The sequence below is a fragment of the Acipenser ruthenus genome, chromosome 10, assembly GCF_902713425.1.
Source record: "Acipenser ruthenus chromosome 10, fAciRut3.2 maternal haplotype, whole genome shotgun sequence".
Classification (NCBI taxonomy): Eukaryota; Metazoa; Chordata; class Actinopteri; order Acipenseriformes; family Acipenseridae; genus Acipenser; species Acipenser ruthenus.
Window position 1 is genome coordinate 38351556 of NC_081198.1, and position 24149 is coordinate 38375704.

The window sequence follows — 24149 nt, forward strand, 5'->3', positions numbered from 1 at the left end:
TTTGAAGAGGTGAGTCTTAAGGAGGCGCCGGAATGTGGTCAGGGACTGGGCAGTCCTGACATCTGTAGGAAGGTCATTCCACCACTGCGGAGCAAGGGTGGAGAAGGAGCGGGCTTTGGAGGCAGGGGAGCGTAGCGGTGGTAGAGCCAGTCTTCTAGTGCAGGCGGAGCGGAGAGGTCGAGTGGGGGTGTAGGGAGAGATGAGGGTCTGGAGGTAGCTGGGTGCAGACTGGTCAAGGCATCTGTAGGCTAGTACAAGAGTCTTGAACTGGATGCGAGCGGTGATCGGGAGCCAGTGGAGCGAGCGGAGTAGTGGAGTAGCGTGGGCGAAGCGAGGCAGAGAGAACACCAGGCGGGCAGCAGAGTTCTGGATGAGCTGGAGCGGACGGGTGGCGGATGCAGGGAGGCCAGCCAGGAGGGAGTTGCAGTAGTCTAGGCGGGAGAGCACCAGGGCCTGGACCAGGAGCTGGGTAGCATAGTTGGTGAGGAAGGGTCGGATTCTTCGGATGTTGCTCAGGAAGAATCGGCAAGTGCGTGCCAGAGTGGTGCTGGGAATAAGAGAGGCTCACACACGTTTGGTCACCATCATAACTGTTGCATGAAACCGTAGTGTAATAATCCAGCACCAATGCACACAGCATTTGTATATCAGCTGACAAGTGTTCAGCTCATGTCGCATACAGCCTGTATACATGAACCCTCAATATCTCGCACAATCACCTGGGTACATATTTTTACGATATCACAACAAAAGGTATATGTTTTTTTTTGGTGCATATGTATAACTATTATGTACTATATATCACCTTACAGTACAATAATACCACAAAAAATGGACTGAATGATAATACCCGAAAATAATCTCAATATTTTTAATAGACGGCGCAAATATAGTATTAGGTGGTGGATTGTGCCGATCGCCGGTATAGTTTGAAAATTCTGCATTCATTGTCACTAATTTTGTTTTGAAAATATATATTTTTTTAGCAGTCATTTTAATGTTTTAGCCTCTCGAAGTGCTTAACACACAAAACCCGCCCCTTCAACTCTCTGGTTGGTTAAATGTTGTGTCAAGACGTAACACAGCTGTCATGTGGTTCCAAGATTTTTTTTTTCACCCTGCAACGCACAACTGATCTAGTCTGCTAGAAGCACAATCAATCCTTACTGTTAAAGGCACAGTAGCATCTGCAAGTCGGGCGGATCAGGTTTTTTCAGCCGGGCGGCGTCAGCCACTTTGCCGGGCGGTCTGCCTGGCTGAAAAGGCCTGGGGAGAACCCTGCAGTATACACAAGTTCTTGAGAACAGGAGATATATGGAGTAACCTGTCTGTCTGTGCATATTTTGCTCAACATCTGTCTGTGGTAAATCAGAAGTGTTTTGAAATTATTTTGGAATCACAGCGAATGAAAATAATAAACATGTGACTGGATCCGTTGCTTGTGAATGACAGCCAGAAAATTGGTACATCATCTCTGCGAAAGCACAGGTGTAGCTCCCTTTCAACTGGTGGCACAATAGGATTAGACAGGTATTTTATAGTAAAATAAGTATATATAGTTAATATGTTACAATGTTAAAATATATCCAGACCACTAGAGAAAGCTACCAGGCTGTATAGCCTATTGTGTAAACTCAATCTGTGGAGAATGGTAGAGATATCTGTGTGTTAATGCGAGTATGAGAGTCAGTTGATACAGGCAGTAGGTAAAGGACAAACACTTGCGGGTTTGGGTCGGGTTGCGGGTAAGAAGTCTGTGCTGCAGCAGGTTGCGGGTTCGGAAAGGGTCTTGTAGTAGTGGGTCCGGGTTGGAAGAGGGTCGTAAAAATTGGACCTGCGCAGGATCTCTGCAGTCAGGTAACCACTGACCAGCAGCCACAGTGGAGGTGGAAAGGAGGGACAGTTGCAGATCCTGCCAGACTGTGTGCCAAATCGCATACGACATGGTAGTCTCATGACTTTTACTTATTCTTTTTAGTTTTCCAAAAGCATTATTTTAGATTATTTTATTTGAACTGACTGTTTAAGCTAAGGAATAATCTTACATTTTTTTATGAATTCCTCTGTCATTAAGGTGCTTGGTTTCTGGCAATACATCACAGACCATAACAGATGGTACAGTATGTAGACCAGCCAGAAATATTCAGTTCTTTTAAGTTAAATGTTGCAGGATGGCTGAAACATTTTTCTATTTTTTTTTTATTTATTTTTTTAGGGCAGGTAAAACTGTTCATGTTCCATGGCCTAATTATTTGATCTGTCTGTTTCAACAACCACATTGCTCAACTCCTCTTCAGCCAGTTTAGTACAATAAGTATGCAATAATGCCTGACAGGCCGTCCATATACGTCAAACATACGGACGCCTCCGGGCATTGTGAGGCACGAGACGAAGTCCGTATATTCAATCCGTAACTGTAAAAGCAAGATGGCTACCGTCCAATACGTTTAAATTCTGTGAGGCAGCGCAGTGATTTAGAATATGTGACAAGGCTCCAACTGTCCTTATCCATCCAATATATAGACAGCTGGAACCTTGCTTGTAGGGATGGGAAGTTTAAATGTATAAACTCTAAAGAAGTGGTAAAACGTTTAATAATATGCTAGACGTATAACCGCTCACGTGACAAATGTCACCAAACGCATTTATTTTCATGTATTAATTTTAGTAATTTATTCTCAGTACTCTGTCGTGTATCAGACTGCTCTAGTGCCACAGGATATTATAAAAAAGGAAGGGGTTTGGCAATTGCCTCCAAGTAGCTTTTCTGATTGGTGCAACAGAAAGATTGACACTGGGACAGGTTTTATTCTCGGTTGATCTGGCGCTTCATTGGTGCACTGTGTGTGTTTTATGCCTTTAGTAGGCGTGTGACAAGTGTTTTTTCTGAGTTTGTTCTATATTTAAAATCTCTAAACAAAGGAAGCCACGTTTGGAAGTATTTTGAAGAACCGGACAAGAATTTCCAACTTTTTTTCAATTGTAAGCACAACTCGCTTTCGCTTTCCTGTAGCCATTTTGCAATAGCGCTGTATGGTGGGTGATGTTCATGTCCTTTTTAATTTTTTTTTTTTTGGGGCAAAGTTACTTCTATTAAAAAAAATACAAAATATGTTATTTGCTTATTTAGGGTTTCTTTGCTTAGAAAATACTAACCAGGGCTGTCAGTATCAGAATGTAATATAAAGTGTGTGTGTGTGTGTGTGTGTGTGTGTGTGTGTGTGTGTGTGTGTGGATGGATATGGTTTAAACCCTGGCATTGCAAAGTGTTTAAACATTCATAAAAAATTTACCAAAAGCACATCCCTACTTGCTTGACCAATCACATTGCTTGTTTCACATTCCATTGCCAGCCCTGGATTATAAGATTTTATATATTTTTTTCAATTATTATTTATTTCTTAGCAGACGCCCTTATCCAGGGCGACTTACAATTGTTACAAGATATCACATTATACATTATTTCACATTATTTTAATTTTTTTTTTACATACAACTACCCATTTATACAATTGTTTTTTTTTTTACTGGAGCAATCTAGGTAAAGTACCTTGCTCAAGGGTACAACAGCAGTGTCCCCCACTGGGGATTGAACCCACAACCCTCTGGTCAAGAGTCCAGAGCCCTAACCACTACTCCACACTGTAATTATATGGTTACACACAAGGAGGGGTGTAGGATGTCAAAGAAATTAAATATTGAGAATCTGAGGACATGTTTACTGCAAAAAAAAAGGTTTGCCTGGATGAAAGTAATGATACAGCAGATGCTTTTGATACTGTATTTGGAACAGTTGTTTGGAGTGCAGTTCCCCAGCATTTCATTTGGTTTACACAATGTGAAGTGCTCGGAGCATCTGGATTATAAAGATTACAAAAATATTCAAAAGCAATTGGATACCGGGAACATTGAATTACTCAAATCTTCCAAGAAGGATAACCACATGACCTGACTATGAATACATTTATTTTGGATGCACTGCATACAGATAAATGCATTTTCCTCAGCTTGACCAAACCAGTATTTTTTTTTTTATTTTGGGTTTGTAAGCTCCTGACCTTGTTTTTCAGCATAGATATGTCAAACATGAGAGGATTAGAGAACAGCATTGTGTACATTTTATTTATTAAGTGACTAAAAACATGTGAAACTCAACACCTGCTCATAAAGGTTGCTTGCTTCACTTTGCATAATGCTGAAACCACACTCTCTGTGTTAGCTCAGTTAGGAGTAAGCAATGTCTTCCTTTTCATGTTCATGAGGTCTTTGTCTTGTGGCAGTTCATTGACCATAGAACATTAGTATTTGTATTAGTAATTTGTGTTATTAGGAAGAAAACCACACAAATAAACTGGTGCTTACCATACACAAGTCCTGGTCTGGTGTTTGCCATTTTTGAAAGATCAAAGTTGTGGAAAAATTCAAGAGAATGCTTGAAGATGAGCAAACCCACAGGATATGTAAATTTTTGGCTGTAAAAGAAGGGAAATGAATCAATCTGCATTCCTTAAGGAGGATAATGTGCTTTTTTTTCTACACTGTATATTTTTAGCTTATGTATCTGCATGGTTTTGCAGAGATATTATTATTATTTGTTTATTTAGCAGACGCCTTTATCCTTACAGAGACTAAGGTGTGTGAACTATGCATCAGCTGCAGAGTCACTTACAATTACGTCTCACCCGAAAGACGGAGCACCAGGAGGTTAAGTGACTTACTCAGGGTCACACAATGAGTCAGTGGCTGAAGTGGGATTTGAACCAGGGATCTTCTGGTTACAAGCCCTTTTCTTTAACCACTGGACCACACAGCCTCCTAATAACAACAACATAATTCAATTGAGATGAATAACGGTTGATGAAGTGGTAGAGTTTTAAATCCTGTTTGTATTCACCATAGCCAAGTGAAAGTACACTTTGAAATATGTAGAAAAACACCCATTAAGAGGTTAGGGTAAAATGTGCTTTTTCCTTCATAAATGACCTTCAGTATCATGAGTGTGCAGAATTGTTAGAATGCTTGGCAGATTAGTGGACTGATTCAGAGTTATTATTTTTATATAAAAATAAAAAAATAAAAAAAATTCTAAATATTCAATCATGAAAAAGTTTTAAAATGAATGCAGCATTTTATACAAGGGTACTGCAGCAAGTATGAATTTTAATAATGTAATTCGATGGGTTGGTATAAATTTGAATATTTTCAAATGTAATTTTCTCTGAAGAAAAAAAAATAACATTCTGCATTTTTAGGTGATTTGGTGTAACAGGTACATTTCATGACCTGAGTAATTTTATAACCACATCTCTTTGCCTCTGATTTTTAGCATAATAAAAATGTCACTAAAGAGAATGGATTTCAAATCTTAAGTGCTATACTGCTGTGTTCATTGAATATTGTGACAAAAATAGAAAGACAATAGGCCACATGACTAAGCTTTTGCTCCTGACACAAGCTTGTTAAATAAGTAGAGCATGGCGAAAGTGTATTTTTAACTCAACTAGGAGTACAGTTTATAATGTTGCTAAGTGATGCTGAGCACCGTAGGTTAAATTATTATTTTATAATTACCATATGTGTTGCAGTACCCTGCAGTGTTTGCAAGATATTAATTATATTACTGTATCAGTGCAATGTTTTCTTTTAAACATGATCCCTATTGTTTTGGTATTTTATTCACACATCATAAATCACAATGGGGATTCTTTGCTCAATGTTTATCTGGAGAAAGAAAAGAAAGTGTAGTGTATCCTAATACAATGCAAGAATGTTAATTTTTTGTTTCCCAGAACACCCTACTCATTTGAATTAGAGCACCAGCTTTGGTGTTGATCTGGATACACTACCTTTCTTAGAGAAATTCTCTTTCTCCTGGCAAATGCTGGCAGTAATTAATCAGTAGGCTACCTTCAGGTGGATCTTGAACCTGTTCTCTCTCTCCCTTACTGAGGTCTCTGACTGCTACTGCTGCTTTCTAGGAGTCTATGACTGAATATTTCAAGGTTGAGAGATTACATATCAGATGTGTGATGAACATCCATAAGTAGAGCAAACGTTTCATTTCCTGTTATGAAGCACACAGCCATTTGATAACCTCCTCATATGTGATCTGAACCTCTTTTTCAATGTTCAGAAGCATAAGAGCCTCAAGATGGTCATCCCTCAACACAGAGCACAGTATGGTTTTAATCAATTTTGGAATGAAGAAGCTGTGTTTACAAGAAACGTGGGTGAATGATAAAGTTAAAAGAAGTTTCAGTGCACAGACTAAAGATCCATAACTTGCAGAATGGGTTGCAAACGAGTGTGCAGCAACATATGTACATGAAATGCATTTTCCACATTGCCTTTCTGATGTTAATTAAGTTGAGACTTTGAAGTAGTAGTGACAGGCAAAAACCTAAGCAATCGTTCCTTCACAGCAGTGTCCTTTACATATCGAACACACATTGATAGCTGATCAGTAACTCCAACATCCTGTGATGAATCTACCATTAGGCTGTCGTAACCAGCTTTTATTTCTCCAGCAATTGACCCCTGAATAATCTGACAGATAATATTCAGTTTATTGTTAAATGTGGTCTTGGACAGGAATGTCACAAGTGATCCTCGACCTGATCCAACTTTTCCATGCATGGATTTCTTGCGGTTTTTGCTGGCAGCTGCTTATCTAGCAATGGGTCAAATGTTGACCATGAAAGAAGCAGTCCAAGAAATTACCATGGTTTGTTTCTGAATCTTCAAGTGTGTAAGCCTCTTCTCCACGATGGGCTCTGTACCCTATAACTTGTCTTCCAATGTACAAAATTGCTTCAATGATTCTGCTCAGAAAAAGTCTTCTTTCTTTTACTTGCCATTGATGTAGGTCTGCTAATTTTTTTATTAATTTTACTTTCTATGTTTTTCTCATTTTTAGCAGCCAGATATCCAGCAACAGCTCTTGAATGGCAACCTGAAATTTCATGCTTTTCTAAAACGTGAAACGTGAAACGGAAAAATGTCAATTTTTCCACAATTGAAGCATACTTCTGGGGTGGAACAAACAGACGTGATAGAAAATAACTACTTTTTGCTTCTCTGGCTTCACTGACCATGTCAATTTCAGTATCGCTGTCAATTGCAACACATGACCTGAGCTTTCTCTTCCCTTTCGAATTGTACATCACACGCGTCAGGAGCAGACTCAACAGCTACTGCATCTGTGCAGCTTGTATCTAGCATGGTTTGCACTAGAGTGATCTCATAAATGATCTCATCAGTGGAAGCACTGTTTAGGTCAGGAGTGTAAGCAGGGTTATTACCTACAAGCTGGCAGCAGAGACCTATTTTATTAGGAGGAGAAAGTGAGGAAGATGGCAAATCCTAAATATGTTGAAGATTGAGTAAGATTACAAAAAGAAAGCTTCCTTTGTTTAGTATCTTCCCCTGACTTCAGCATTTTTTTCTTTGTGCATCACTTAGTTTAAATAGTCTACATTTGCTAGATTGCACCAAATAAATTAATGGAGAGGGGGTGAAAGATTTCTTATCTTAAATTTTTTTTAAAATTTTAGTCTAAAAGGTGCATGGAGCTGGCATGCTATGGTTGTGACAATGAACAAAATAAGTTTGGTTCATTTCAAGAAAAAATAATACTTAAGGCAATGTGCTGTCTTGTTTAATAGAAAGATCACATGAAGTGAAGAAAGGACCCTTGGGACAGCTGTCTTTATTTATGCCAAATTTGAACAATTTTTAAAAAATGATCTGACAGACATGGATACTGGGACAAAGATTAGAGGTCATTTTTATTACATTGCAAACAATTATTTTGAAAAACTGAAGCGATACTAATGAATGATTGCTGTTTTACTTTAAGTAAATATACATGTCTTCCTTTTTTTAAAATAATAAACATTTTTTAACACTCTGAAATTTTTGTTTTTTGCTCCAGACAAAGGGTTTTCTAGTATAAGGAAAACTCTTAAGTTAAAATTAAAAGAGAAAAAACATCTGTACTATGCTTAGCACACTTAAATTTATAATTAAAACACAATGTTCAGCAGAAAGAATGATTTTTATAAAAATAATTGATACTTAAAGTTGCAAGAGCTGTTTTGTCCCAATTCTCAAGAATCCGTGATATATAAAATAATAATTATAAATAAAAACTCCAGTACAGCCTTCAATACATTCTAACTGATTTCATGATGTTTATAATTAAGCCTCACCTCCGTTTTCATAATGTAAAACATCGATAAGCCTATACTAAAAGAATGTATCGATAAGCCTATACTAAAAAGACCTTAAAGAAACAACTTTGCAGCAAAACTATTTAATCCTTATTCAACTTAAACAGGCCTATGAAACAAATAATAATAATAGTAATAATTCCAGTACGACCTTCAATATATTCTCAATTATTTAATGTTTATAATTAAACCTTAGAACTATAACCACAAAGTATATAACGCTAGGGGCAGTTTTCAGTTTCACTAGAGCAATACAGAAGATTTAAAATTGGTTATTAAACCTTACATTATAATTTTGACTACTGGCATTAATTGTTAGTGTAAAAATGAACTTTAATTACATTTAGCAACAGCACTGGTGTTCCCCCACTTTGCAACTCAGTAAACTAGCGTCGCCATTTTTCTCTAAACCTCACACGTACGGCACTCAGTCAAGCCGCGTGAGGAGCGTGCATATTTTCTATGCGTTACGGGAGTGTTCATCATAATTATGGATACAATTTTGTCGCAGTGAATTTTAGTACTTTTCACAGGCGAATTGCGGAAAAAAGCCAAGAATTCACGGAAAGGCCATCAAATAATGTAGGTTTAGCACACATGACCCAGCAAAAAGTCCACGTTAGGCCAGCAATGGCCCAACACAGGCTGAAAGATTAGCCCATAACTGGCCAATATTTCAGCCCGTGGGGCCATATACTAAGATGTCAATCATGATGGTTGTCTGTTATGATTGGTGGAGTGGCCAGGAAAAGGCGGGTAACAAAAATAGCTTACAAAAATAATTGTGAAAAATATCTGTAACGCAATTATATAGTACTGGGCAAAAGTTTTAGGCAGGTGTGAAAAAATGCTGTAAAGTAAGAATGCTTTCAAAAATAGACCTGTTAATAGTTTATATTTATCAATTAACAAAATGCAAAGTGAGTGAACAGAAATAAAATCTACATCAAATCCATATTTGGTGTGACCACCCTTTGCCATCAAAACAGCATCAAAATAGAATGCTTTCCTTGAACTTCTAGTTAAACAAAATAATGAAGAAAATATAAACATACAAACTAACTTAAAACAGAATTCAGGATGATTGCTGAGCATTGAATTATGTTGCTGGGTAACACAGTATGGTGAAAGAGCCCTTTGGTGGGCACAAACCAAATGCTTCCATGAATGTTTCTTTGTTAGACAGAGCACTCTGATTATGTTAACAGGATTAGGATGGGGTTGTGTGGGTGAGGGACTCCCTGATAATAATAAAAAAAAGTAATTCATACATTTTTGAATAATTCATTTTTTTTATTAAGCTAATCATCTTCCCTATTTTCAGGGATCCAGGTAAAACATTGTTGAAGCTTTTATTTATTTATTTATTTATTTTTATATAAATGATATGCTCAACTATTCAATGTAGGGCAGACCCTAAACCAGATCTCCCTGTGCCTTGCAAATTGCTGGAATACGTTGCAGTCTTGGAAGAAGGGGGGAGTAGCGGGAGGGACTGATGTGCAAATTTATTTAAAATAAAAATAGAAAATAGCTTGCTAGTACTCTATTTTGGCTTTGTAATAATCCTTAGATGCGAATAACATAATGTTCATCATCTTGTCCACAGATGCCGTGGTTTTAAAATTATTTGGTGGAAGACACCTGGAGTCCTTCCACTGACCAGAATTCCACTTGCACCCAGGTAGGTAGAAATTCCTGCCTGATTTAGTAGTTTAAGTGAAAGAAAATGATACAGTTCCTAACGAAGTCAGTTTTTTGAGTAAATGGCATTAAAATAAGGTAGTGTAATTTTTGACTTATTAATGGTGAGGTTGAATATTGATGTATTTCAGGTATTGTTCCTCTTCTGCTTTTTGGGTGATTCCCATTAAACCCATGCAGTCTAATGTCAGCATCCTGGTTACCCACCTGGCCAAGATGGCAAGCCCTATGAGATGTCTTGGTTGTGTGAAATAAAATTTCGATCTTCCACAAAACTGAATCACTTGATTGTCAGAGAAGGGCTCAACCTCCATTGGCCTAGCTCTTTCTCTCAATAATTTTCTATGTCCACAGAGAGCTCGCTCCATACATCAAAACAAATGGAGAAACTTAGCATACATAGTTCTTACAAGAAGCCAAATTGCATAACCTCATGCTATCAGAGTATACGTTGTTTAATTATAATCAGTTATAAATGTAGCAAGAACTTTCAGCCACACCCTAACTTATTTTGAACTTTTATACCTCTCACTCTGACAGCAATCTTTTCAGAGGATCATTATTATTGCCGCTTCTGTCTTCACAACGATAATACTCTTAACCGACATGTGCAACCTGATAATGTGTCTTTTTTGCATATCTAGGCTGAAACCGAAAGTAAAATGTCAAAGTCAAAACTTGAGCAAAAAAAAAACAACATATTTGTTACACCAGCTTTGTTCAGTATAGCTACCCCATCAGCTAAACAAACCCCAAAACAAAACACTTCCATATAGAAGAATGGCTCAAGAGTTAGGGGCTTCATTTTGCCTAAATTACAGCAGAGAAGGGGTTTCATGGGACTTATTGGCCCCTGGTAACAGTGCATTGGCGTGAAGGAGTGTGGTATTACAAAATAAATGCATATGAAACATTAACATTCTTCTAAGGTTAATTACATCACCATGTAATAAAACAGTGCTTTATAAAAGGTCATTGCAGATAGTGTAATTGCGTGAACCATCAATTGATTGATTGCTTTTAAGAATTCTTAAATGTTATGTTTTGCAGCGCATAACAAATATATATCTTAATTGCATGCAGGCTTTCCCCTAAACTGGCTTGTTTACTTGATAATCATACTAGTTTAACTGAGATCTACACATCATTTCATAGCTAGTGTACTATTAGTTTATATAAAAGCCTCATTTTAAGGGTACATTTTCCTAATTGCATATTGCATAAGTGCTAAATCTTGATCTTTACCATGGGACTAGCAACTTTATAGAATCAAGCAATGGACGCAGTGTTGCAAAATACTGACCAGTCATTATGTAGCCTACACAATGAAACCTCCATAATATAATGATTCCATAAATATTCCCTTTTTGTGCACTAGAATTCCAGTTCTAGAATTTGATAGAAATATATACAGACGTGCTCAAATTTGTTGGTACCCCTCCACAAAAAACGAAGAATGCACAATTTTCTCTGAAATAACTTGAAACTGACAAAAGTAATTGGCATCCACCATTGTTTATTCCATATTTAATAGAAATCAGACTTTGCTTTTGATTTTTTATTCAACATAATATTGTAAATAATAAAACAAATGAAAATGGCATGGACAAAAATGATGGGACCGCTAACCTAATATTTTGTTGCACAACCTTTAGAGGCAATCACTGCAATCAAACGTTTTCTGTCAAAAGTGGAGTCCTCCTGGGTCTTCTTCCATGGAGCCCACTTTCGCTCAAAAAGTGACGGATGGTGCGCTCAGAAACTGACGTACCTTCACCTTGGATTTCAGCTTGTATCTCTTTGGCAGTTATCCTTGGTTCTTTTTCTACCATTCGCACTATCCTTCTGTTCAATCTGGGGTCGATTTTCCTCTTGCGGCCGCGCCCAGGGAGGTTGGCTACAGTTCCATGGACCTTAAACTTCTTAATAATATTTGCAACTGTTGTCACAGGAACATCAGGCTGCTTGGAGATGGTCTTGTAGCCTTTACCTTTACCATGCTTGTTTATTATTTTCTTTCTAATCTCCTCAGACAACTCTCTCCTTTGCTTTCTCTGGTCCATGTTCAGTATGGTGCACACAATGATACCAAACAGCACAGTGACTACTTTTCTCCATTTAAATAGGCTGAATGACTGATTACAAGATTGGAGACATGTGTGATACTAATTAAAGAAACTAATTAGTTTGAAATATCACTATAATCCAATTATTTATGATCTTTTCTAAGGGGTACCAACAAATGTGTCCAGGCCATTTTAGAATATCTTTGTAGAATAAGCAATAATTCATCTCTTTTCACAGCTTCTTTGCTTTATTCTGTGACATACCAAAGGCATGCAAGTATACATGATAAAATAACTTTTAATTTCATCACTTTTCAGGAGGAATGAAGCATTATTTCAATGAGTTGTAAGGGTACCAACAAATTTGAGCACGTCTGTATATCATGGCAAATGGCATAGCATGTGATAGCCACATGAGGAATAATGTTTCAGTCCTTTCCATTACTGCCTGTTGGAAGTTTTTACTACCTAGGTTCATTCAGTTGCATCATAAATGTGTCTGGGTTCAAACAGGATTGGTCACTCTGAATGACTGAAGGCCTTTGAGTCTTCTGACATTTTCTTCCCTGTTTTATTAAGTATGTTATTGATTTGATTACAAACTAGTTACTGAGGCACTTTGCCAGTAGCAGGGCGGCTATGTTATGTTTTGACCTCCAGAGCACATTTCCCAACAGACATAGGCGTTCACACATTTTTCCTTTACTAGCATGTATATATATATATATATATATATATATATATATATATATATATATATATATATATATATATATTATACCGTCACATTAATTAACCAATATATCATACATAATGTTGTGTAACACCAAAACAGAATGAAATAAGTTAGGCAGCATGATGAGAGTTCCATTTGCCACTTTTAAAATTATTAGCATATATATTTTATTGTACAGTCAGCATTCACATATGCAACCCTATAAAATGTTGACTTCAGTGACGGTTGAACGAGTGTGACACATCTGATTATTTCATCTGATTTGACGTGTACGTAGGTGAGCACGTTGTAACCTGCCCCCTCCCACCCAAACAACCCCCTACCACACACACACACACGCACACACACACACACACACACACACACACACATATATTTCGTATGGAAAGAAAAAATTTGACTTGAGTTTGAGGAACTGTCCAGGGATACGTTGATTCTTCCACTGAAATTTGTTAGTGCATGATTTTGAGGACTAACACGGCAGTAAAAGACAAAAACTTGTCAGTTTTTTCAGGGAACACAAAAAAGATACAATGTCAAAAATACATCGCTGAAAGGGCTGTGTTTTAAAATAAGTAGGCCTCCATGTAGATGTACTGTAGTTGGTTTTGTTGGAACAGTACTATATTTTCAAGAAGTAGTATTTTAATTCAGAAAGATAGGATTCTGAAAATTATCACTTGCCAAAAGAGGCGACACGTGGACTGTAATACAGCACATACTTTTAAATCCGCTATGTATTGTAGCAGTATGTAAAATTCACCGTTAATGACCCAACAGCACAATTAAATCAAAATGTTGCCCATGCACAGAACTGCTTAAAACGTAAAATGCAATTTAGCAAAAGATTAAAAAAAAAAAAAAAAAAAAAAAACACGTTTCCAGAATTAATAATATCCAAAGTCAGTATTCAAAATTGCGTAATGTAGTGCTCGATAAGGCCCTAATGTCACAGTTCATAAAAAAAAAAAAAAAATAAGAAAAAAAAAAAATCACAGTATCTAAAACTGTTTAATGATGAACCTTTACATTACCGTGCCTTGTCTCATTCGTTTTGTTTTTGGAAGAAGCGCTGTGTAACAGAGAAAAGAGAAAAATGCAGGCTGTGACGGTTAAGCAAGTCAATTGCAACACTGAAGAGATAGGCTTTGTAACAGAAAACTGGTGACAGTCAGAGATCGTGTGTGACGGGAAAGTGCATTCATTTCTTTTATATGTGTGTATATATATATATATATATATATATATATATATAAAATGGGGGTTGATTTTATTCTTAATACAAGGACGGTAAAACGCGACTGACATGTATCTGGGTAACGGATATCCGAGTGCTGACTGTACTTTAGTGTACATTATGACATTTCTCTTGCAATGACTTGAACCCCAAGTATTCATATAGCAGTTACTTTGCTGAGCATTGAATTATGTTGCTGGGTAACAAAGTATTGGTAAAGGCCTTGTTACAGCAGCAACTCAGACCCCTGTGCTGTATAATAGTTAGCCCTGGGCCACTATGGACAGTGTTTTATAAACATTTTTAATGTGAATGATCTTGAAAGTGTGATTTTTATAGTGATTTGATTTTTGAATATGTGACTCACCTTAGATTTGAGAACTATTTTTAATTCCCTGGATAGTGAAGGAACATTTTGGACCTTTTCATATAACTAGGTAATATTATTAGTTACATAAAAACTGGAACTTTAAGAAATTAAAGTATTTTACCATACTTGGCGCCTCTCTGAGTACATTTCTTAGAGGACTGTATTTACTATGCCCTGCTTGCAGCACTAGCAGATTGTACAAAAGTACTGTTTCACTTGATTTGGTGATTATCAGATAATCCCTGTGTATTTGTATTCAGGAGTGTGAATGGTATTCATCTATATGTGTAACTTGAAACACTTCAGATTCATTGATGATGTAATTTAAACATGACCTTTTTCATTTCACAAATACTGTGTTGCAGATGTCACACAGTTTTATGGCATCTATATTATAAATGACAGTGCAGTTTTTATCTCGGTTAATATCCAAACTGGTCCATTTGTAATTCAAAAGCAGGCAGTTTGTTTTTTTGCTAACGTTACTTCCTTCTCTTATCATCAGTAATCTGCTGCCAGTGAAATCGTTTTTTTTCTGAAGATGGAATTAGTACTTGCCCCCATTCTTTGCAGCCTTATTGATCGCAATCAAAATAATTGTGTATTTCCTGTTGTGATTTGGAAACCTGAACCAATGAAACTGAAGCCATTCAATAATTTTATCATCTTTTTTTTTTTTTTAAACTGGACTGAAATATTTTTGTTCTTGTACCTATTTGAATTCCTATTGAACTATGGCATTGATTTATTTGAAACTTATTTCAAAAACACATATAAAAGCAAACTCAGTGTAAGGTGATAATTATAATACAACAAGAAACACCTTCATAAGCAAAAGAGAAACTGTGGATGACGTTTTAAGTAGTGCTGAAAATGCTGACTGGTTGTTTATAGCTTTCCTGCAGATCTATGGAGTGATGTTATGTTTATCAAGTAATTCTTTTTTAAATAGGCAAACTTGAACTGCGTTGAGCTCCATGTGGCTGGATCATTCTGTTCTGCCAGTGAACTGTTATGTAATCTGTTGTTAATGCTCAATCGTGTGTTGAGTAAATGGCTTCAAAGCCTGACAGTTTAAAAAAAGAAATTCCAAATACATTTTTTGATTTTGCAGGCTACATCAGAGGATACTGCAAAAAAGGCTCGACCAACTATGTAATTCTCCTAACATGTAAAACATATACAAAAAAGCTGTTTGAGATTTTCCAGTTGAGCAGTAATGTTTTGTTTCTAACCCTTTAAATTGGTTCTTCTGTAGGTTTTTTCACTGAAATGTTTTTCTTTTTTCCCCTAAATAATGTGTTTATATGTTTGATTTGAAATAGTCTGTCACTGTTCAGTAAATAGTATGCTATGTGAAGTATTTTAGTCAGTTTGTAAACGTGTAGTACATTTTATGATTTACAGGATAAACGTTTGGTACTACTTTTGGTGCTATGAAGCTCATTTTAAAAAGTTCTGAAACTTTGATTCTGTATAAATCGCATGTTTGCTGCAGCACAAACATTTGCGGACCAAGTCCTAGTTCTTAACAGTTTAAGGTTTAGTTTGAAGCACGGCTGTTCATTTTCTCCAAGGGGCTCTTCAAGTTACCTGATGTGAATGACTGTATAGAGAAAGAATTTGATTGCCGATGCTCTATTATTGCCAAACAAAACAAGAAAGCCCTGTAAAAACATCTAAATAATAACGATTGCCAATTCCCCAACTCGGATCATGCCTGGCAAGATGAACTAAAATCTGTCGGAACCAGTAAAGCACAAAACAACAAGCTTCTCCACTTTTAAAATCTATACCAACATTTAACTGTACTGTTCCTGATACAATCCTCACTATTGCCGACTGTGCAGGCAATTCATTCTAATATTTTAAGTCCAATCAGTAAGTTATCTCTAAATTCCTTTCTGTTCATGTTTGATGTTTCTGAAGTGCCTTTATTTTTACGATTTAGTTAGAAGGCTAACAGAGCTGTCATAATGTCCATATATAAAAAAAGTAGAACTAACAAAAAACTCTTTCCCACAATTACTCCTTTAGGTTATTATTTAGGTTAATATGAGTTGATGGTAGTATTATTATTATTATTATTATTATTATTATTATTATTATTATTATTATTATTATTTATTTATTTATTTATTTATTTATTTATTTCTTTATTTATTTCTTAGCAGACGCCCTTATCCAGGGCGACTTACAATCGTAAGCAAATACATTTCAAGTGTTACAGTACAAGTAATACAATAAGAGCAAGATAAATACAATGACTTGGTTCAAGTAAGTACAAGTGTGACAAAATACAATTCAATAATACAGCAGATAACAGTGACAGTGATAGTTACATCAAGATATGATTAAATTACATCAAGATATGATTAAATAAATGGTATGTAATGCCCTTTTGAATGTGGGAAGAGATTTTGATGTTCGGGACTCATACTGGTATCACTTTTGGGGTTAAAACAAATGCTTACTAGATACACTGCAGATGCATACAAAGGTTCACAATTTTATAAAACAATCTGTTGTCTATACAACAATCTGTTCATTTAGGATTTTACTTTAGAGGAATTTTTTTTTTTAATTTAACTTATTTCCTTAACCAGCCTGACATCAATATGTCTCTAAAGCATGTTGAAAAACTGCTCACAACAACCCTGACCTGTGCTGCTGGCCATTGCTTTCAAAAGGGCATGCCGAGAGGAAAAATACAGTTTGTAGACTATAATCATTGCCTAAAACATCTGTCTACTTGATTTGGTTTCTTGTTTTACCTCGGTCTTACACTCTGCAGTGTGTTATCAGGACAGAATAGCACTGTGCATTGCAATTAATAGATAGCACCGTGCCCCTGTATGCCAGCTGATAAAGAGAACATTTTTACATAGGTAGAAGTGCAATCATTTTAGATTACTGTGACTTCATGTATATCAGCACTGAACAGTCAATGAGAAGCTCAATGGAAGGGGTAGATAACAAATGTTCTGGTTTAATTGGTGGTTTGAAATGGTACATTGCATTAAAAGCCACTTCTTGACCTATTGAATTACTTGGCTTTTTCTACCAGTAAATGCATCCCCAGCATCATACTTTAAGACAACTTTTTTGCTTGCATGGCCTTAGTGTTTTGCTTTAGAAATATTAATGAGGTAGATTAACGATTTATTTTCTTTCTTTTATTTTTTATTATAATTGCTAATTGTGATTTTCATTTTTTAGCAGTTGTTTTACTAGTTGTTTTTTCTCCTTTTTAGGCTAAGAATATTTGAGGCTATCTTGTAATGGTAAGAATGTGTGCCTCACTAGTGCTGAAATACTAAAATTCAATGACAACTATTTTTCAATGTCTTCCAAACGATTTTAATAATGTTTCATTGGCATAATGCATTTTAAAGTAATGTGTTGCTTGTACTACCATTATGTGATGTTGTGATGGACAGTGTCTAACTGCACTGCAGACATCTGTGGCTCTCATGTGTGCACTTGCTCTTGTGTAAAGTTCCTGCTGGCTGGAAATGGCTGCTTTTAGATCAACATTTAATTAGTTGGTGATATGGAACAGCTGGAGTATAATAAAGTTGGATACATTTACCCAGATAAATTGGTTACAAATTTGACATTATAGGGATGGTGATCATATAGTGGTCAGAAATTAGGGGATTTAAAAAAAAAAAAAGCAAAACATAGCATTCTGTCTTTCAAAACCAGATATCCCCTTTTTGATGCTGATTTGCAAATCCAGGGTACAGTGCAGCACAGTATTTACTTAGCCATTGCCGGTCTGACCTTTTAGTCTACATAGCCGGCATCGTGATGGAACTGTAAAAATCTCTGGAGTCTTTCACATGGAAGAGAACAAGATAGCATGATAAGAAACCTAGAGATTATGTTCTCAGTGAGATTAGAAAATTCAGCAAAAAAATTCTACTCTGGTGATTTAGTCGAACAAAGCCTACTTTAACTTTCCTTTGATACTTGCAGGTGAAGTGTGGGCCTTAAATAGACCTATGGAGCTTCAAAAATATAAATAAATGGGTTTGTGAACTGTACTCAGAGGAGTTAGCAAACCACTATTGTGAGATGTACTTTATACGATTGATACAACAGACTTGGGGAACTTAACATTTGATTCAAGAAGTGTGGATACACTGTCTCTAAACTGCCAAAAAATAAAATCAATTTGGAGTTTGATCACGAAAATGCACAGATGAAATGTTTTTAGTCATATAAAGTAGAGTATAACACTATGACTGAAGTAGCCAGTAGCCTTGAAAACAATTTCTATTTAAAGTTTATATATATATATATATATATATATATATATATATATATATATATATATATATATATATAAGGCCACTACCCCCAGGTAGAGCAGCTGAGAGAGGACTCAGTCAACCAGGTCTCGACCACTGGCAAGTGAGATTTACAGTAGTGAATTCAGTAGACAGTTTTGCCCAGAACGTATATGCTATAAGCTGTGACAAATAACTGTCAGTTGTATAGGGTACAACACAGTGCAATAATTGTGGTATCTTAACTGAATGAATGTGGAAAGTATGTCTGAGAGCTCATTGAAAAGTTTGTAGGGTTGCTTTCTTAGTGCTCAGTTGGAAGGGGAGGGGGGAGTACAGTATATAGAAACCAAGAAGCAGAGAAGATTATGCAGGAAGCACTGTGAAAATTACTGTACCACCTAGTCCCAAAGGTCTTAATTGCATGAAAAAGATGAACCACATGTTGGAAAGCATTGAAAAGAGCATCTGTTTATACTGTAACATTTTGTTTCTAAATAATATAGATAGTTTCTTACAGTTTTTCCCTAAATTCCTATCAAAATGTAACACGTAGTCCTTCGTAAGGTCTTTGCAGCAATAGAAGAGGCCCAGAACAGTGCCGGGTTACAGAAGTACATAATACCACAGGACTGCCAGTATCCACTGTTTGAAATGTAAGCAGTTAATCAGATGTAAAAAATGCAAAATAGCAAGAATTACAGTATTCTGAATAATGTACGAGTTACTCTTCAATCTTAATTTAAATTCCCTTTTATTGCAATTCATATTAAATACATTTTATAATTCTAATTTTTGGTGGAAAATAAATGGAACAGCGTATTACATGTTTTCCATACTTTCTGCTTTTTTCTGTAATGTTAGACTTTGCAATGATACAAAAATTAATCAATTTTTCTTAATACACACAAATGTACTTAAATACTTCCATTGATAAAGAATTTACAGACCCAGACGGGGATAGGTGTAGGATTACTGAACAGTTCCTAAGGAGCTAGCAAGCCCATGATGCATTTTACCACAATACTGTATATATCCCCATCTGTCCCACAGCTGAAAACTATTAGGCACAGCAACAACTTCCTCTCCTCACAATTCCATTCTATTTGAAAGCAAGTAAGTAGGTTTCCACTATTTTCTCTTTGTGTCTGTCTTTCTCTCGTTAACTAAAACGGTCATTGCTTATTTTTCTGAAAGTTGTTAATGAATGTAATGAACTTTAAAAAAAAAAAAAAAAAAAGTTCTAATGAATGCTGTCTGTTTGGATTAGCATTGTTTGACAGATTGAAAGTATGTGCTTGTTTTAACAGAACAGTCTGATCCTGCTAAGGAATGCTATGCGGCTTGCTAATAAACATGTTGTTGTTTTGTGATGTCTCCCAACGTGCAGAACTTTTTACACAACATACCAAAAGATTTTAGAGAAATAAAACACTGTTTCAGCAACAAAGAAGCATTGTACCGTATGCACCGTTCGGTTCAGACTGCGGTGTATTTTTGTAGAATGTCAAATACGCAATATCTTGGCACATATGGTTTGAATTAGTGAACACAGGAGAGGTTTTTAAAAAGTGTGATGTTTTCTTTCAAATTCTTAACTGCGAAAGAACTGACTTTTCATAATATTTGGGAGGACTGAAGCATCTGGTTAACTGGATACTTGCTGAAGATACAAAGGGAGTTTTCTGTTTTCAATCTCTGGTTATAAGGTAGAGGTTCTTTCTCATTCTTGATTGCAAAATATATAATTTGGGCTGTTAAATGTATCTGTCTGTCTGCCTGTCTATCTATCTGTATAACTAAGTACAGGTTATGTTAATATAAGAAACTATAATTTATGGATGACTGGTTGCATATTCACTGACAAAAACAAAACAAAAACTTAAATAGGAGATTACTGCAATAAATATGTCACAGGTACTAATATTAAAGGGATTGACTGTACTCGGAAGCTATTCTAGCCAGTAACTTACTTACTTATCTGCATCTTTGGGAGAAGGCAATACTATTCAGCATTTATGTGAAGCAATTGACTTCCATTGGGAATCCATAGGCAATGATTAAAAAATTCTGTCCCCATCTTAATTTTATATATAGTTAACACAAAGCACAGTGGAGCAAACAAACAAATACCGTGCTCCCATGTTATTTCACATTTGATATACTAAGAATTTGGTTATGTTTAGGACATACCGAGAATAAGCTGCACATGTACTGTACTGTACTGTACTATACCTTATTGGGTAACGCTATGAGATAGTATGTATGTATGTATGTATGTATGTATGTATGTATGTAACGTGTATTTAATTTTGTGGACTTTCTTTTTGCTATTATTCTCATGTCATGCTGCGCTTGCTCAGCATCGGGTCGGGTGATTCGGGTCCCAGTATCCTGCTCTCTGTAGTCTTGTCACAGCCGCGTTCTTGTGGTCCAGCCCCAGCCTCATGCTGCTTTTGCTCTGCATGACTCGTCTATCACTTTGGAGTGACATCACAGCAACCCGCAAATTATACAGCCCAAGTCATGCTGCGTGAGAATAGCATGCCAGCCTAAGCATGCGTACTGGTTTGACGTTAACAACCTTGACGTTGCACGTTTTTTAATTTTTTTATAGATTGGCCGGTGGCTGTGTCATTACAGGAAACGGAATGCATTATCGGAGAGCTGTTAATTCACCCGAAGAGATTTCCAAGAGAAAAGTTAAATTATTAGGCATGGATGGCCAACTCCAGCACTGCCTGGCCTGAGTAAAAATTACATCCGGCATTTTCAGGAGAGTTCGTATATGAAGACAACATGGCTGACAGGATGTGGGAAGCAAAATAAGTTGTTTTGTTGGCCATGCATCTTATTTGGAAGTGATAATGTGTGGAATTCAAAAGGTTACAGTGATTTGAATAATTTGCATACAAGTCTACAGAAGTGAGAGCTCTCAGAAGCACATTAGGTGCTGGCTCAATTTGAAAGGCTTTGGTAACACTTGTATTGAACAGCAACTTTACGAGCAAAGGCGTACAGCTATTTTACAGTAGAATGAAAGGGTCAGAAATAGGGATGTACTGCACAGACTTATTGATATAGTAATATACTTGGGAAGCCAAGAACTACCATTTCGGCACACCAAGGGAATTATGTTGCGTTGGCCATCTGCTTAGCAAGTACGATGACAGATTAGCAAGCCACATAGAAAATTCTACAGTTTTCTCGGGCATGTCAAACAGAATTCAAAATGACCTGATTGATGCAGTTAGTAATGTAATATTGGCTGGAATTAAGAAGGAATTGAATGAAGCCAAGTTTGTTGCAGTGCTCCTGGATGAAACCACAGACATATCCAATGCATCCTAACTGTCAACAGTGTGGAGATATGTGACATCAGATGATATGGTAGAGGAGCGATTTATCGGCTTCACGGATGTCAGTGCAGATCGTTCGGCAACTGTGCTGTCAGAACACGTCTTTGCTTGTGTCGAGGAGATGGACTGTGCAAACAAATTAGTGGCACAGACATGCGACGGTGCAGCGGTGGTGGCTGGTGAGCTGCACGGTTTGCAGGCCAAAGTTAAAGCTAAAGCTTAATTTTCATGCGCCATTTTCATTCATTGCTGTGCACATATCTTAGTCCTTAGTCTAGTCCTTTCGCAAGCTTGCTCAAGTATCAAAGATTGTAAAATATTATTTTCGACATTGAATGATCTTGCGTCTTTCTTCTCCGTATCATCTAAGCAAAGGCACTGGATGATGTTGTACAGAAACGATTTCCCAGGGCTGCTCCAACCCGATTGAACTATACATCACGTCTTGTGAACACTGCTAACCAGTGCCACTATTCACTGACTGAACTATTTGAACAGATAATTGAAAACCCCTTAGACTTGGATCAGAATGCAATTCTATCAGCCAGAGGCTTCCAGCACAGCTTTGATGACCCTAAATTCCAGTTTCTGCTTGATGTTTTTGGTGATATATTCGCACATACAGATGTGTTGTTTAATATCCTGCAATCAAAGGCTCTAGACATTGGATACTGCGTAAATGAAATGAAGAAAGCAACTGAGCTATTACAGAATAAAAGAGGAGACAAGGAGAAATACTATTAAATGATTGAGGAATCCACTGTAATCCCTGCCAAGAGAAGTAGACAAAACTGCAGTAAAAAGAGGAGTATAAAAGATCATATGTTCAGGTGTTGGACACAATAGTATTGCAAACGCAGTGTAGATTTTCATCACTGGAAAAACGTAAGTTCCTGGAGCTACTAAACTTCAGTAAATTTGACCAGTACAGAAATGCCTTTCCAGAAGAAGCGTTAACTTTCCTAAAATAAACATACCGTACGCCTGCATAATGAGCTTGCTGTGATGTATTCATCGCAAGATTTCATAAAGAAAAGTGTTGCAGAGCTACTAGTATACATGCTGCGGAGGTGGCATCCTATGCGTACAGACCTAGATGTTGACAGTGTGTGTTTATATGATCTTTTTTGTTTTTTTTATTTGGGGTCCAAGGGCCAGGTTTGTTATAGCTGAAGGTTTGTTTATAATGAAGGGCGTTGTAGCGAGGGTGTACTGTATTTCAAGCTTTTTTTCATGTACAAGTCAGATCCAAAATAATGACTTTTAGGCCAAAAAAAAGAGATCCCCAGGGCACACCAATGTTATCACCTCCAACAGACCAGATCATTACTTCCAGCGTCTAGACGTTTAAAGCCTGTTGGTGGATTCTTAGATTGACTTTTGTTTGAGCAGCTGTGACAAAACAAATAGTTTCCATTCAGAGAACTATGAAGCCTAGGTTTGAAAGCAACATTGACCCATTTGACTCCCTGAGACCATCACTTTCAAATCAAAAACAAAATGTCTCATTTTTTCAGTCACTCGACAACACAATACAAAAATGTTCATTAATGATCAACAAAATAAGAATACGTTATCTCAGAGAAACTGGAGAGGAACGGGGCATTAAAACAAGGTAAAGGCAATCATCCAAATAAAGTTCAACTAACGGATAACGACAGCAATGAAACACTACGATTTAAAAAAAAAAAAAAACTGGGCGGGCGTGAACCCGGGACCTCTCGCACTAAAGCATAGCGCCGATACCGCTGTACAAAAGAGCCGGCTCCTTTGCAAGGAGCGTATATCAGGCTCATGTCCCTGTGTGTGATTATGTGATTGTCACCTACCAGCCCTGCTGCTGCCTACCTCCATGCACGCTACAATATATATATATATATATATATATATATATATATATATATATATATATATATAATATATATATATATATATATATAATTTGACCTAGCGTTCGTGGTGTCCGGTTTTTATTCACCACAGGAGGATGTCCCAGTAAATCACAAGCCCCAACAATCACAAGCCCCGACCATATACCACCAACGATCATTCAGTTTTCTGTTTATACCACAAGTATATATTTCAAATAAGTAGCTGTAAAATGTGGACATTTCTTTATGAAATCAATTAATTCAGGGATTATTTTACCTG

At 36.6% G+C, this 24149-nt stretch overlaps 1 protein-coding gene across 8 annotated transcripts in view; it reads left to right on the forward strand.

Moving 5' to 3' along the window:
- Positions 1-24149, forward strand: part of gulp1a (GULP PTB domain containing engulfment adaptor 1a) — a 125835-nt gene that overhangs the window by 45667 nt on the left and 56019 nt on the right. For 6 of the 8 annotated variants that reach the window (XM_059032187.1, XM_034003085.3, XM_059032186.1 and 3 more), the window contains one exon: positions 9841-9915. The gene's annotated coding sequence lies outside the window, so the exon portion shown is untranslated. Of the gene's footprint in view, positions 1-9840; positions 9916-19653; positions 19756-19939; positions 20349-24149 lie in introns of those variants that run through there. The other 2 variants (XM_034003068.3, XM_034003077.3) reach the window with 2 other exon arrangements.